The sequence below is a fragment of the Chiloscyllium punctatum genome, chromosome 36, assembly GCF_047496795.1.
Source record: "Chiloscyllium punctatum isolate Juve2018m chromosome 36, sChiPun1.3, whole genome shotgun sequence".
NCBI classification, from domain to species: domain Eukaryota; kingdom Metazoa; phylum Chordata; class Chondrichthyes; order Orectolobiformes; family Hemiscylliidae; genus Chiloscyllium; species Chiloscyllium punctatum.
In genome coordinates this window covers 34937936-34955206 of record NC_092774.1, presented here as the reverse complement: position 1 = coordinate 34955206, position 17271 = coordinate 34937936, and the positions used below count along the sequence as shown (strand labels likewise).

At 44.4% G+C, this 17271-nt stretch overlaps 1 protein-coding gene across 7 annotated transcripts in view; it reads left to right on the top strand.

Annotated features, from left to right (window-relative positions):
• LOC140460371 (uncharacterized) overlaps nucleotides 1-17271 on the top strand; it is a 78383-nt gene that overhangs the window by 19663 nt on the left and 41449 nt on the right. For 4 of the 7 annotated variants that reach the window (XR_011954039.1, XM_072554881.1, XM_072554880.1 and 1 more), the window contains one exon: nucleotides 6129-13022. The exons of the other annotated variants lie outside the window; for them this stretch is intronic. The gene's annotated coding sequence lies outside the window, so the exon portion shown is untranslated. The remainder of the gene's footprint in view (nucleotides 1-6128; nucleotides 13023-17271) is intronic. 7 annotated transcript variants of the gene reach the window in all.

Here is a 17271-nt window from a genome sequence, read left to right as displayed (position 1 = left end):
ATCCTCATGATACTCAGGAACCTGTCTAGCTCAGTCTTAAATATCCTCAGTGACCTGGCTTCTATAACCTTCTGTAGAAATGAATTCCATAGATTCACCACTCTTTCACTGAAGAAGTATCTCCTTATCTGCATTCTAAAACGCCCTCCCTTTACTCGAAGGCTGTGCCCTCAGGTCCTAGTCTCTCCTACCAATGGAAACATCCTCTGAAAGTCTACTCTGTCCAGGCCAGTCAGTATTCTGTATGCTTCCATTAGATCCCCCTGAGTGTGGGCCTGTTAATCAGTATGAAACAGACCCTTCAGGATGAGGTACATCAGGGATTAGGTTCAGCAAAGTGAGAATGGAGGGAGAGTATGTGGGACAGAGATTTTCAGCTTCTAGGGAATAAGAGAGGAAAGAGAGTTTAGCATAAATTAGAATTGATCGGATGTGTCAAGGAGTGGCAGATGGGGTTTAATTCAGAGAAATGTGAGGTGTTGCATTTTGGTCCAGCAATCCAGGCAGGACTGACACAGTTAGGGGGAGTGTCGCAGAACAAAGAGACCTTGGAGTGCCGGTTCATAGTTCCTTGAAGGTGGAGTCTTACATAGACAGTTTAGTGAACAAGGTGTTTGGTATGCTTTCCTTTATTGGTCAGAGTATTTAGTATAGGAACTGGGAGGTCATTTTGCAACTGCAAAAGGACATTGGTTAGGCCACTTTTGGAATACTGCATTCAACTCTGGTCTCTGTGATGTAGGAAAGATGTTATGAAACTTTGAGAGGGGTCAGAAAATATTTAGAAGGCTGATGCCAGATTTGGAGGGTTTGAGCTGCGGGAAGAGGCTGAATAGGCCAGGGAGATATTTTCTTTGGAGCATCAGAGGCTGAGTGGTAACCTTTTAAAGAGGTTTATAAGGGGCATGGATAGGGTGAATACCCAAGGTATTTTCTCCATGGTAGGGGAGTCCAGAACTAAAGGAGCAGAAGTTTAAGGTGAGTAGGGAAAGGGACCTGAGGGGCAACATATTTTCAGACAGAGGGTGGAACGTGTATGGAACGAACTGCCAGAGGAAGTGGGGAGGCTGGTACAATGACAACATTTAAAAGCCACTGGATGGGTACTTGAATAGGAAGGGTTTAGAGGGATGAGTCAAAGGCTGGCAAACGGGACTAGATTAGTTTGTGATATATAGTTGGCATGGATGAGTTGGGCCAAAGGTTCTGTTTCTATGCTGTATGCCTTTAGTCATCTTCAGTGAAAGCAAAAGTGTTGTTGTGAAGACTGGACTTTCAGAGCAGCTTTCAAAAATGTTTTGCCCTTACTCAGAGCAGAAGAAGTTACAATGAAATCTTTCATTTGTGAGACAGCAACTGAGTGAGTGAGTACATCTGGGATTTGGTGGAAAGTGGGAATTCATTGCACTGTGGGGATGAAACCCTACCCTATCCAGTCATTTCTGCTGGTAGATGAGACGAGGCCCCAAGATTAGGGGAAGTAGATTGAGGACAAAGACGAGGAGGAACTGCTTTTTCTGGAGAGTAGTGAAACTGTGGAAGTCTCTGCCCAAGGAAGCAGAGAAGGCAGCTTCGTTAATTATATTCAAGACACAATTAGATGCGTTTCTGCATAATTGCGGAATTAAGGATAGTTGGGACACTGCAGGCAGGAGGAGCTGAGATGATGGATAGATCAGCCATAATCTTAATGAATGGCAGAGCAGGCAGGACGGGCCAAATGGCTGACTCCTGCTTCTCTTACTATGAACCTATAACCCTGCATTTCCCATGGCTAACCCAACTAACCTGCACATCCCTGGACACTGGGCAATTTAGCCTGGCCAATCCAAATCAAGGCTGGTGAGCAATGTCGTGATGTGGAAATGAACATCAGAGAATGATAGAAAGGGAGAAGGAGAGTAAATATACCAGCAATCAAAACTGGATTCAGAAGATCACAGAAACTGAAACTGAAAACTGAATGTGAGCTGCATTGTAACAGAAGTGAATGAATTGACTGAACACATTGAAGAGAATAATTATGATCTGAGACTCCTTACAGGGACATGGCTTCAGGATGGCAAGGACTGGATCCTGAATATCGAGGGGGTAGTCAAATGGGACGCTCACTAAACGTAGATGGTTGGTGCTGCACATCAAAGCACTGATCACAGGGTAGTCTGGTGTCAGCTTGGATTTCATGTCCGGATTTCTCTGTCCTCTGTTGATCTCCCTGTTCCCACAGAGTAAGATGTTGGTCTGTTCTCAGCTCTGCTGGATTTCTGCTGAAGCTTTAACACCCCTTTTTCCACGTTCGGGAAAAATAAAACATTTATTCAATTGAGACCCAATCCATATTTTTCCCAGACTGTCAACCAGTCCAAGTAAATCTGAAGTAGGGGTCTCCCAGGATTCTGATAGTGCTCTACCTGAGGAATTCTCTCTCCCTTACATCTAACTATTAATATCCAGCTATGATTTACAAACATACTTGCACCAACAGAAATAAAGCATCTGTTATCAAATAGACAGATAGATATACAGCATGGAAACAGGGTTTCTCTATTACACACATAGAACCACACTCTCCATGGGGATGAATTTGAATTTGCAGCATTACATTTGCAGATACATTCTATTTTGCTCAAAAATTCTAAATTGGAAGAAGGACAAATTTGACGGTATTAGGCAAGAACTTTCAAAAGCTGATTGTGCACCAATGTTTTCAGGTGAAGGGAAATGGGAAGCCTTCAGAACTGTGATAACTAGAGTCCAGAGAAAGTATATTCTTGTTTGGGTGAAAGGAAGGAAAGGCTGGTAGATATAGGGAATACTGGATTACTGGAGAAATTGAGGGTTTGGTTCAGAAAATGGAAGAAGCATATGTCTGGTATAGACAGGATAGATCGAGTGAAGCCTTACAGTATAAATGCAGTAGGAGTATACTTAAGAGAGAAATCAGGAGGGGAAAACAGGGGACATGAGATAGCTTTGGCAACTAGAGTTAAGGAGAATCCAAAGGTTTTTACAAATACATTAAGGACAAAAGAATAAGTCGGGAGAGAATAGGGCCCTTCAAAGATCAATAAGGTAGCCTTTATGTGGAACCGCTGGAGATGGGGGAGATACTAAACGGGTATTTTGCATCAGAGATTACTGTGGAAAACGACATGGGAGATATAGAATGTAGGGAAATAGATGGTAACATCTTGAAAAATGTCCATATTACAGAGGAGCAAGTTCTGGATGCCTTGAAATGAATAAAAGTGGATAAATCCCCAGGACCTGATCAAGTGTACCCTAGAACTCTGTGGGAATCTAGAGAAGTGATTGCTGGGCCTCTTGGTGAGATATTTGTATCATTGATAGTGAGGTGCCGGAAGACTGGAGGTTGAATAATGTTGTGCCACTGTTAAAGAAAGGTGGTAAAGACAAGCTACAGAACTATAGACCAGTGAGCCAGACGTCGGTGTTGTTGGAGGAAATCCAACTGAGGGACAATATGTACATGTATTGGAAAGGATAGGACTGATTAGGGATAGTCAACATGGCTTTACGTGTGGGAAATCATGTCTCACAAACTTGAATGAATTTTTTTGAAGAACTAATGAAGGGAACTGATGAGGGCAGAGAATAGATGTTATCTATATGGACTTCAGTAAGGCGTTCAACAAGGTTCCCCATGGGAGACTGGTGAGCAAGGTTAGATCACGTGGAATACAGGGAGAACTTGCCATTTGGATACAGAACTGGCTCAAAGGTAGAAGGTGGTGATGGAGGGTTGTTTTTTTCAGACAGGAGGCCTGTGACCAGTGGATGCCACAAGGATCTGTACATTTCAACATTTATATAAATGATTTGGATGTGAGCATAAGAGGTATAGCTATAAGTTTGTTGATGACACTAAAATTGGAGGTGTAGTGGACAGCGAAGGAGGTTACCTCAGATTACAACAAGATCTTGATCAGATGGGCCAATGGGCTGAGAAGTGGCAGATGGAGTTTAATTCAGATAAATGTGAGGCGCTGCATTTTGGGAAAGCAAATCTTAGCAGCAGTTATACACTTAATGGTAAGGTCCTAGAAAATATTGCTGAACAAAGAGGTCTTGGAGTGCAATTTCATAGCTCCTTGAAAGTGGAGTCGCAGGTAGTGAAGAATAGGATAGTGATTGGATAGTGAAGAAGGCATTTGGTCTGCTTTCCTTTAATAGTCAGAGTATTGAGTACGGGAATTGGGAGGTCATGTTGCGGCTGCACAGGAGATTGGTTAGGCCACTGTTGGAATATTACATGCAATTCTGGTCTCCTTCCTATCGGAAAGATTTTGTGAAACTTGAAAGGGTTGAGAAAAGATTTACAAGGATGTTGCTAGGATTGGAAGATTTGAGCTATAGGGAGAGGTTAAATAGGCTAGGGCTGTTTTCCCTGGAGCGTCAGAGGCTAAGGGGTGATCTTACAGATATTTATAAAATCATGAGGGGCTTGGATAGGATAAATGGACAAAGTCTTTCCCCTGGGGTGGGGGAGTCCAGAACTAGAGGGCATGGGTTTAGTGTGAAAAGGACCTAAGCGGCAACTTCTTCACTCAGGGGGTGGTATGTGCATGGGATGAGCCGCCAGAGGAAATGGTGGAGTCTAGTCTGGATGGGCATATGAATAGGAAGAGTTTGGAGGGATATGGGCAAGTTGCTGGCAAGTGGGACTTGATTGGGTTGGGATATCTGGTCGTCATGGATAAGTTGGACTGAAAGGTCTGTTTCCATGCTGTCCATCTATGACTGTATAACTCTAAATGCACAATGTGCTGGCAGTCAATGCAGGCAGCCAATACATGTAATATTTTGTAAATTTCACTTTGCAAATCGAAGCGGGCTGACTCAAGATTGGGATACAGACAGACTCTGACCTCACTCCTTTCATGCATTATCTGAGCTGAGATGTCACCTTTTCTTATAAAACCTTAAGTTATCTCGAAGGAGCCTGACAGGAAGTTCTGGGACTTGCATATTATTGATACCTGCAACCCATTCTAAAAGATGAAAGACTTAACAATCCAGGTTTGTTCAGTCTATAATTTCAGTGGCAGGACACTGTAACGTTTTTCCATAAATTCTGTGTCTTATGATCTTGTACTCCACAACCAACTTAATAAGACGCAGCACTCCGAAAGCCGGTGCTTCAAAATACAGTTGTTGGACTGTAACCTTTTTATTGTGTTATATGTAACTTTGTCCAGGTTGGGGTGGATTCCCCATGTTAAATGACCCATAGTGTTCTGTTTTGGATGTGTTCAGGTGGATTGGCAGTGTTCAGTTACCCATATCGTCGAGGGATGTGCAGGTTAGGGTGGATTGGCTGTGCTAACTTACCTACAATGCCCAGGGATGTGCAGGTTAGCATGGATTGGCCGTGCTAACTTAACCGACACACCTCTGGGCACTATGGGTAAGATGGATTCACTGTGCTAAATTCACTCTTTCATTTAGAGAGTGGTGCGTGTAAGGAATGAGCTGCCAGAGGAAATGGTGGATGCTTGTACAATTATGACATTTGAAAGGCATCTGGATGAAAATATAAAATGGAAGGGTTTAGAGGGCTATCGGCCAAATGCTGGCAAATGGGTCTAGATTAATTTGGAATATTTGGTTGGTATCGACGAGTTGGACCGTTTCCATGCTGTCTATCTCTGACTCTGGCTTGCCACATCTGTATGTTCAGTTTCTCCCTGGTGTCGGTGTTAATGCCTTTGATGTCTCATCTTGCTCTCTCCTTTCCAGGGATGTTAACCACTTCATGTCTGGTTGTTCCTCAAGAACTTGCATTGCAGGTTCACCCTGAACTGACACTTTTGTGAGCTTCCCAAAATCAGACCTGCTCACTCTCAGCAGTGGAGTTATCCAAAATTCAGAGAGATGTCAGTCTTGAAGTTTTTGCTGTTCTGCCCCTGTAAGATCCTGAATCAACACCTTCAGGAGAATGAGTTAGAGCGGTCTGAGAACAGAGGGGGAGAGAGTGTGGGATGGTGCTTTCAATTTTCAGTGTGGAATAACAAAAGAAAAGAATGTTCTGAAGAAAGTAGAATTGCTTGTTCTGAATTTCTACCTTGCACTGACAGTCATGACATTTGTAATCTCTTTTTACAAAGCATTTGATGATCTGAAGACGGAAGTTTCAAAATCAACAGATGAAGGGCTGATGCCTGAAACATCAACTTTCCTGCTCCTCGGATGCTGCCGGACCTGTTGTACTTTTCCAGCGGCGCACTGTTCAACTCTGACTCTCCAGCTTCTGCAGTCCTCACTTTGTCAATGTCCGACAGTCACTCAATCCCTCAGGACTGCAACAATTTTGACTGTGATTCTGTGAGAAGGAGCAAAGCCTTTTGGTTCCTGTTGGAGCACGTCTTCAGCATCAATGGGACTGGATGAGAGACCCTACTGTTGCAGGGCATTGATTGTGGATCCTGAAGCAGTTATACAGCCTGGAAAGAGGAATTCACGGCAGGGAGGGGCTGTACATGCGTTTGTGTGCAGCTGAAGCTTCGGCCATGGAGAAACCCAATGGATCCTGCCCCGTGCAGAAACCGTGGAAGTGTGGCGACTGCGGAAAAGGCTTCCGTGTCCCTTCTATCCTGGAGACTCATCAGCGCAGTCATACTGGGGAGAGGCCATTCACCTGCCCCGAGTGCGGAAAGGGCTTCAGCTATGCCTCCGACCTGGTGAGGCACCAGTGGGTCCACACAGGGGAGAGGCCCTTCAGCTGCCCCGAGTGTGGGAAGGGCTTTACCCAGGCCTCCACCCTGCTGGCCCACAGGCAGGGGCACACTGGAGAGAGGCCGTTCACCTGCTCTCAGTGTGAGAAGGGCTTTACCCGCGCTTCCCATCTGCGGAGGCACCAGCGAGTTCATGTGCCATTGCAGGGGGATTAAAGAAGGGATAACCAATTGCCTTATTGACTGGACTATCAACCCAGTTCCGGGGACTGCCGGGTTTGAATCCCGCCATGGCAGATGGTGGAATTGGATTTCGGTCAGAAATCTGGAGTTCAGAACCTAATGAAGAAATGATTGTTTGGGGGACATCACCCATCTGATTCACTCACATCCCTTTTCAGGGAAGGAAACTGCTAATGTGGGGAAGGATTCACTCAGTCGTCCCAGCTGCATCCTTTACACGGTCTGGCCTACTCATAACTCCAGACCCACAACAGCATGGTTGGCTCTTCATTGCCCACCACTGCCACCAGTCATTGAGTGGGGAAAGACTTACTTGTTTACAGGGTATGGGTTGAAATTGCTGAGTGAGGCAATACTTCCTACAGTTAAGGCTGTACCAAGGATCCAATTACAAACTGACAACTCGGTGGTGACCATAGTAAAGAAGGTGAGGTGGTGTGGGGTGGGGGTGCACTCCTTGACCTTAAGCTGCTTAAAAAGCAGCTACTTATTCTACACCTTTTTGCTGGGGGGGGGGATCTGAAGCTGTAACAACGTTGGGTCACAATAAAGGTTACCTGAACTTATCGCCGGGCTCAGACTCCCATTGAAGGCTTTGAGCTCCAAGAGGTTTTTGCTTTAAAGCTGCTCATTTCATTTCAGCCTCCTGCACTAAGTTTCCAATGTCATGTATCAGATGGAGCAGTGAATGAGTAGCTAGTATCGTTAGAAGTTGTAAATTTTTCAGAAGTGCAGGTACTGCACTGTTTCATCAGCATTGTATAGTTTATTGGCAGCAGCGGGTGATGTGGGCTGGGTTCACTGGAAACGGTGTGGAGGTGCCGGTGTTGGACTGGGGTAGATAAAGTTAAAAATCACACAACAGGTTATAATCCAACAGGTTTATTTGGAAGCACTAGCTTTCAGAGTGCTGCTCCTTCATCGGGTAGCTGTTGGCCGGGGAATAATACACTGATTGTATAGCAAAAGATCACAGTGTCATGCGACTGACAGGATATATTGAACAAACCTAGATTGTTGTTATGTCTTTCATCTTTTCGAATGGGTTGCAGGTTTTGGTTAATATGTAAATCCCTGAACATCTTTAAAGTCACGTTCTTGAAATGACTTAATGTTTTATAAAGAAAAAGTGACATCTCAGCTCAGACAATGCATTAAAGATGGGAGGTTCGAGTCTGTCAGTATTCCAATCTTGAATCAGACTGGGTCTATTTCCAAAGTAGGAATTTATAAAATATTGCATGGATTGACTGCCTGCAGATTGTATGTGCTTTTCGAGCAAAATTGAAAGTATCTGCAAATATAATTCTGCCAATACAAATTCACTCCATAGAGTTTTGTGTGTGTGTGTATATGAGTTTGTGTGTGAATGCGTGCGTAAGAGTGAAGTGTGAGTGTGATGGAGTTTAAGCCTGTGAGTGTGTTGTGGGGTGTGTGTGTGTGTGTGTGTGTGTGTGTCTGAGAGAGGTATGAATAAAAATGAGAGGTTGCATTTTGCTAAACAAGGAAGGGCTGGACATAGTGAGTTTTGAGAAGATTTGTAGCTCAGGTTGAGGTTTTGGATGTAGGTTTGCTTGCTGAGCTGCAAGGTTCATTTCCAGACATTTCATTACCTACTCGGTAACACCTTCAGTGGGCTTCAGGTGAAGAATGCAGGAATTTTCAGCATTGCTATGTACAGTTAATGGTAGGTCCCTGGGTCGTGTTATAGAACAGAGACACTTTGGTGGTGGCGGCAGGTGGTGTGGAGAGTTCGGGGGTTCTGGTATATAGTTCTTTGAAAGTTGCATCACTGGTAGACAGGTGGTAAAGGAGGCATTTCGCACCATTGCCTTCACTGTCCACCCCATTGAGTATAGAAGTTGGGACATCATGTTAAGGTTGTACAGGATGTTGGTGAGGCCACTTTCTGGGTACTGAGTACAGTTTTGGTGGCTCTGTGATAGGAAGAATACTATTAGAGAGGGTTCCATAAAGATTTACCAGGATGTTGCCAGGACTGGAGGGTTTGAGTTTTCAGGAAAGGTTGAGACGGTCTTCATTGGAGTGTTGGGGGTTGAGAGGAGACTTTACTAAGATCTATAAAATCATTAGGAGTGGAGGTAAAGTGAATAGCAAAGAGCTCTTCCTTAAGACCATAAGACACAGGAGTGGAAGTAAGGTCATAAGTCCACTCCGCCATTTAATCATGGCTGACGGGCATTTCAACTCCACTTACCATACTCTCCCCATAGAGATACCAAGATTCCTTGCGATACCAAGAATTTATCAATCTCTGCCTTGAAGACATTTAATGTCCCGGTCTCCACTGCGCTCCATGGCAATGAATTCCACAGATTCATCACTCTCTGGCTGAAGAAATGTCTCCTCATTTCCATTCTAAATTGACCCCCTCTAATTATCAGGCTGTGCCTATGGATCGAAGTCTCCCTGCCTAATGGAAAAAAACTTACCAGCATCCACGCTTTTTAAGCCATGCACTATCTTGTAAGTTTCTATTAGAACTGCCCTCAACCTTCTAAATTCTAATGAATATAATTCCAGGATCCTCAGCTTGCTCATCGTCTGTTAGGCCTATGATACCAGCGATCATTGTGTGAATCTCCGCTGGACATGCTCCAGTGCCACTATGTCCTTACTGAGGTGTGGGGCCCAAAATTGGACATAGTATTCTAAATGGAGCCTAACCAGAGCTTTATAAAGTCTCAGTAGCACATCGCTGCTTTTACATTCCAACACTCTTGAGATAAATGACAACATTATATTTGCTTTCTTAAGCACGGACTCATCCTGCAAGTCAACCTTTAGAGAATCCTGGACTAGCAATCCCAGATCCCTTTGTATTTTGGCTTTATGAATTTTCTCACTGTTTAGAAAATAGTCCATGCCTGTATTCTTTTTTCCGAAGTGCAAGACCTCACATTTGCTTACATTGAATTTCATCAGCCATTTCCTGGACCAAACTCCGAAACTGTCCAAATCTTTCTGCAGCCTCCCCACCTCCTCAACTACCTGCCTGTCTGCCTAACTTTTGTACCATCAGCAAACTTCATGGGAATGACCCCAGTCCCTTTATCCAGATCATTAATATATAAAGTGAACAACTGCAGCCCCAACACTGAGCCCTGTGGGACTCCACTTGTCACCAGCTGCCATTCCGAAAAAGAACCTTTTATCCCAACTCTCTGCCTTCTCTCAGCCAGCCTATCCTCAATCCATGCCAGTAGCTCAACTCGAACACCATGGACCCTCACTTTACTCAGCAGCCTCCTATAAGGCACCTCATCAAAGGCCTTTTGGAAATCTAGGTAGATAACATCCTCTGGGTTTTCCAAGTCTAACCTACTTGTTAACTCTTCAAGCTTGTCAGGCACGACCTCCCCTTACTAAATCCATGCTGATTTATTTTAATTCAACCATGCACTTCCAAGAATTTAGAAATCTCATCCTTAACGATAGATCTACAATTGAGGTTAGGCTAATCGGTGTATAATTTTCCAGCTTTTGTCTTTGATCCTTTCATGAACAAAGAACAAAGTGATTTTCCAATCATCTGGGACTTTCCCTGACTCCAGTGAGTTTTGAAAGATTACAACCAACAGCTCTGCTAATTCTTCAACCACCTCCCTCAGAACGCTAGGCTGTAGCTATCAGGGCCAGGAGATTTCTCAATTTTTAGACCTATTAGCTTTTCTGGAACTTTCTTTTTTGTAATGGCTACCATACTCAATTCTGCCCCTTAACTCTCCTCAATTGTTAGGATATTGCTCATGTCTTCCACTGTGAAACTGACACAAAGTATTTATTAAGTTCTTCAGCTATTTTCTTATCTCCGATCACTAACCTTCCTGCATCAATTTGGAGCAGCCCAATTTCTACTTTTGCCTCTCATTTGTTTCTTATGTATTGAAAAAACTTTTACTATCATTTCTAACATTACTGGTCTGCTTACCTTCATATTTGATCCTCACCTTCCTTATTTCTCTCTTTGTTATCTTCTGTTTTGATTTTGAAGTCTTCCCAAGCTTCTGATTTCCCAGTGGTCTTGGCCACTTTATAGGCTCTCTTTTTCATTGATATATATCCTGACTTCCTTTGTCAGCCATGGCAGTCTTCTTCCCCCACCCCCCACCCAGCCCAATAATCTTTCTTTTTTGGGGGGATGAACCTTTGTACTGTGTCCTCAATTACACCCAGAAATTCCTGCCATTGTTGCTCTACTGTCTTCGCCACGAGGCTCTGTTTCCAGTCAATTTTTGACAGTTCCTCTCTTATTGCCCTTTATTTAACTGTAACACCATTACATCTAATTTTGCCTTCTCTCTGTCAAACTGCACACTGATCTCTACCATATTATAATCGCTGCCTCCTAAGTGTTCATTTGCTTTAAGATTTTTAATAAAGTCTGGCTCATTACTGTCTGGCGGCACAGTGGTTAGCACTGCTGCCTCACAGCGCCAGAGACCCGGGTTCAATTCCCGCTCAGGCGACTGACTGTGTGGAGTTTGCATGTTCTCCTCGTGTCTGCGTGTGTTTCCTCCCACAGTTCAAAGATGTGCAGGCCAGGTGAATTAGCTATGCTAAATTGCCTGTACTGTTAGGTAAAGGGTAGATGTAGGCGTATGGGTGGGTTGCGCTTCGGCGGGGCGGTGTGGACTTGTTGGCCCAAAGGGCCTGTTTCCACACTGTAAGTAATCTAATCTGATAGCACTGAGAATTGAAATATGCTCAGTCAGTCCACAGTTTAGGACAGTGTGTAAGGGGCGAACGGCCTATTCCTAGCCTTGTGAAATTGGTTCTGGCCATTGAGTTGTAGAGCACAAAAACAATCCTTTGGTATACGCCGACCAGATAGCCTAAATTAATCTCATCCCATTTGCCAGCACTTTGTCCATATCCCTCTAAAACTTCCTACTCGTGTACCTATCCAGATGTCTTTTAAAGGTTGTATTTGTACCAGCCTCCACCATTTTTCCTGGCAGCTCATTCAGTTCACACACCAACCTACATGTGAAAAGGTTGCCCTTTGGGGCCGTTTTAAATCTTTCCCCTTTCACCCAGAAACTAATGCCCTCTTGTACTGGACTCCTCCGTCCCAGGGAACACCTTATCTTTTTCTCATATCCAGACCTGTCAAGATCTTATAAACCTCCATCAGGTCACCCCTCAGCCTCCAATGCTCCAGGGAAAATAGCCCCAGCCAATTCAGCCTCTACGTGTAGCTCCAACCCTCCAACCCTAGCAACATTCTTATAAATACTTTCTGAACTCTTTTAAGTCTCACAACATCCTTCTTGTTTTGTGAGTAATAGGCTGTGAACAATCTATTTTGTTCAAGTAGTAAGAGGGGGCTTTTCTTGAGGCGAATTAACTTTCACACTTTTTTTAATCCTTGGGTTCCTTTTAATTTTTTCCCCTCTCACCCTAAACCTGTGCCCTCTAGTTTGGGATTCCCCCTCCCCTGGGGCAGAGACAGACAAAAGGAATGAGATGTGCAGTCACAGGGGAAATAAATTGTGGCTCCCGCCTTTTTTATCCCAAATTGGCAATTGGACACAAACTCTGTCAGTAACAACCAGCGCCGGTCGCCATTGGTCAACTGGAGTTAGGTGTGTTCTGATTGGGCGGGGCGTGAAGACGCGCGTCACTGAAGGAGGAGACAGAAAGAAGAAGAAAAATAAAAATGGCGGCGCGAGGCTGCGGTTTTCTCATCGACTCAGCGGGCGGTTTCTGACGGAGGGAGGGGGTCAGACAGGCATCGTTTACCTCAGAAAATACCTTTAAAATACATTTCAAATTAAAGCCGGAACTTTTCAAACAAAAGTTGTGAAGAAAAGGAGACAGTCCCCGGTGGGGTTTATTGTTTATTTTTGTATAATTTCCGGGGCCCGGGAAGGGGGAGGTGACGGTTACCGGGTGAACGAGAAAACAAATTAAAAATGTCGGCGGTGGAGGAGAGAGAGCCGGCGCCCGCGGCTTCTTCGGCGGCGGCCGGAGCCCAGGAGCTCAACAACCCCCCGGAGCTGGAGGAAGGTCCGAGCTCCAAGAAGCGGGGGGTCCGGCTGGAGGCTGGATTTGCTCAAGGCTTGTATCTATTAACTTATTTAAATGGTACCTACTGTATGGGGCTATGGTTTACATTAAAACCGGAGGATCATGTCAGAGTGTTTGTTTATATTTAGCAGTTGTAGTTGGTAAAATACACTCCCTGGAGGAGCACCTTCTATGATGCTGCATTTCTTGCCTTCTGCCCTTCCCCCATTTGTTATCTCACATCTCGATTTTACATTTTATTTGGTCAAATTTAATTTCATATTAATGAGACTTGGTATTAACTGTGTGCTATTAATTTGTTTGTTGGATTATTGTAAGAAAAAAATTAATGGTGTCATGTCATTTCTGATGTCAGAGTTTGACATTGAATTTGCAGATGTGAATATCAGTAAGTTGTGAAAATAAATCAAGAACTTGTGGTTCTAACAAAAAAGCAGTTCGCTGATTGTGAGAAACAAAGCTCACACACCCCAGTAATTGCAGTCCGAGTCAAAATCTGAATCAGCAGTGTCCTTTATTTTACACTTGCAAGTGGGTGAGATGTCCAGTGCCTATAAGGTAGAGGACATACACACACCAAGTTCAATTCATACATAATATTTATAGAAGCCTGAACACACGCACCAGCCAGTTTTGTAACAGTTAGAACACTGAATGGACTCTGAAACTCTCAGGATTTGCCTGACCCTGTGTCTTTGTTTTTGCCACTGTTTACCTATTGTTTACTATGCCACTTAACTCTGTGATCCTACTTTTTGATCACAAGACAACGCTTTTCACTGTGCCTCAGTACATGTGACAATAAATAAATTCAATTCAGTTCAAGTGGTGGATGTAGTCCAGTTAAAAGGGTTAAAAAGCATTTGGATCAGCACATGAATTGCAATGGTTCAGAAGGATATGGGCCAAACACTGGCACGTGCAACTAATTTAGTTTGAGAACATTGTTCTGTCCAACTCGTCCATGCTGATTGTCTGTTTCTGCACTGTCTGACTGTGTAATTGTTCTATACTGGTCTTAAACCCATTTTCTTGCCTCCCCCATAACCATCCACTTCCTTGTTGTCAAAAATTCAAATGAACTCAGCCTTGAATATATTCAATGACTCCCCCACCCCCAACTGCAGGAAGACATCTCCACCTCTGAACTCAATTCCTCTTGCTAATGTAGCACTTGCCTTGCTCATTGCTTGCTGATATAGAAGGACGCTGAGGCCTGTTTGTACATCAACATATCATTCCGGATGAAGGGTTCGTGCCTGAAATGTCGAATCTCCTGCTTCTCAGATGCTGCCTGAACCTGCTATGCTTTTCCAGCCCTACACTTTTCGACTCTGATCTCCAGCATATGCAGTCCTCACTTTCTTCACATCCCAATATATCACTATTTAAGGAATGCGTCTCCTTTCTGCTTTTTTTAAAAACAGCAAATGCGATAACTTCACATTGTGCTACTACATTTGCCATGTGTTTGCTCATTGAGTCACAATCTTGGACGAACTTTTCCAGAGTCTCTCCCCTCGCCGGGATTCACTCCCTTTCAATTGCTGCAAAACAAAAATTGAACCCCAGAATGAAAAAAAATGGAAAAGGGGGTGAGAAAAGAAAGTGCCGTACTCACAGATATTGGACAGAGGAAGGAAGTTGCAGTCTAGGATGAAGCTCAATCTTTATTCAGACTTAATGACACCGAGGAGTATGTGCAGTGTGGTTTGTGGCGATGCTGGTGTTGCTGACAAGATTTTGTACCCGAATGTCAAATGTCAACAGGAGTTTAAAAAAAAGCTGAAACCACCATTTTTTTAAACCTGTAGCTGGACATTTTATGTGACTCCATAACTTTTGAATGTCTTTTCCCCAGGGTGGGGGAATCCCAAGCTCGAGGGCATAGATTTCGGTTGAGAGGGAAAAGATTTAAAAGGGACTTCAGGGTCAGAAAAAACAGTTTGAAACCTAATTCCCCTCAACAAATGCCCCCTCTTATGCCCTGAACAAGATAGATTGTTCACAGCCTATTAAGCATGAGTAGCAATGATGTTGTGAAACTTAGAAGGGTTCAAAAACGATTTATAAATATGTTGCAAAGGTTGGAGGGGTTCAGCTGCAGGGAGAGGCTGAATAGGCTGGGGCTGTTTTTCATACAGCATTGGATGCTGAGGGTTTATAAAACCTTATAGAGATTTATAAAATCATGAGGGGCATTGATATGTTAAATACACAAGGTCTTTTCGCTGTGGTGGGAGAGTCCAGAACGAGAGGGCATTCATTTTGGGTGAGAGGGGAAAGATATAAAAAGGACCTTAGGGGCAAACTTTTCACGCAAAAGGTGGTACATGTATTGAATTAGCTGCCATAAGAAGTGGTGGAGGCCAGTACAATTACAAAATTTAAAAGTCATTTGGATGGGTATATGGGCCAAGATTAATTTAGGATACCTGGTCAGCATAGACCGACGGGTTTGTTTCCATACTGTACAACTCTATGGTTCTATTTCTGCATAGTCAGAATCAATTTCACAAGACTAGGAATAGGCCATCCACAACTTATACCCTGTCCTCAACTGTGGACTAATTGAACATATTTGAATGCAAGTTTCAGAAAGATGTCTGCAGCTTTTCTATACAGTTGAACATGCTTTCATGATATTTCTGAATATATAATTTTAGCTATTCTCAATTTTAAAGATCAGTCATTTCTCGTGCAGCCGTGTCTACCAGGTAGAGTCATCAACATCCATTCTCTTTCTCTCTTCCTAGAAGGGTTTGATACAGCGATCAAAGAGGGTTTGAGGCATCCGCAAGGACAGGGAGTGGCTGGAAGAGAAGGAGAGAGAATGGACGGAGGGGCAGAGTGTCAGGGGGTGAGAGAGATAATTGACAGGGGGACAGAGGATGGGGGGATGAGAAAGACTGGGGGGAACAGAGGGTGATGGGAATGGAGAAGATTGTGGCGACCGATGGTGAGGGAAAAGAGAAAGACTCGTGGGCAGAGGTGGGGAGGAAGAGAATGCAGGGTAGAAGGGTGGCGGTTGAAAGATAATGGACGGGGACAGTGGGTGGGGAGAGATTGGACAGGGGGGCAGAGGGTTGGGGGGGGAGAGACTGCTCAAAAAGAACTTTCCCCAGGACCGGTGTTGATATCTCATGAATTGGAACCCACTCCTCCCACATCAGACTTGTGTCAATCAATTCTCAATATATACATGGCGAAAGCAGTAGAATCATAATTCTGACAGGCCATTCGGCCCATCGAATTCACACTGACCTCCAAATACCATCCCATCCAGACCCATCTGCTGACCTTATACCCCTGCAGTTCCTCATGGCTAACCCACTCTAATCTGTACATTTAAGCATGGCCAATCTACCCTAAACTGCAGAACTTTGGACTGTGGGAGGAAACCAGAGCACTCGCAGGTAACCTACACAGACACAAGGAGGAGGACGTGCCAAAGTCCACACAGACAGTTGCCCAAGGATGGAATCAAACATGGACCCCTGGCACTGTGAGGCAGCGGTACTAACCACTGAGGCACTGTGCTGTCCAGAGTTAGCTTCGAAATTTTCACACACCCTCAGCAGAGGCTCTCTCCTGACACTTGTGGACCACACCTGCTGTAAACTCCCTTTCCCACATCTTCAGCCCTGAGCACATTGGTTCCCGAATCATGGCACCAGATTGACACCGATGTCATCTGGCCTCCTGCTACCAACTGCGGAGACCGGAGACAATCCCTGTCTCTATTCTGTCTCTTACCACCACCTCCCCAATGTTGTTCATACTCCCAGCAACCAGCCAGTTCGCTCCTCCACTTCCTTGCAGCCTTCTCTCAGATCCCCTTTACCTTCCTGATCCACGCTCACACCTCTTGACCGTGTCCACTGACTCAATCAGAAGGGTCTGCCCGGAGAGGAATGACCAACTCCTGGAATAAAATGTCTGGTTATCTTTTTCATCAAAGGTCTGCAGCCTGGCTTTCAGCTCCATCTCTCTGAGCCGAATGTCCACCAGCATGTGTTTGCCCTGGATCACAGCATCCAGAGCCTCCCACCTTCAGCAAATCAACAGACAAGTCCCATCTTACACGCTCCAACGTGTGTTGTGTAACTGCTTAATCATTTCTGGTGGCCGAGCAGAGGCTAAGTTCAACCTGGATTCCAAACTTGGGTATCAATAGCCACAAGGATGGCTTCAAATGGACCTGTGGTTCATGTCACACTACAAGTGACTCCACTACACTATACAGTTTCTCTCTCACACACACTCATACACACACACT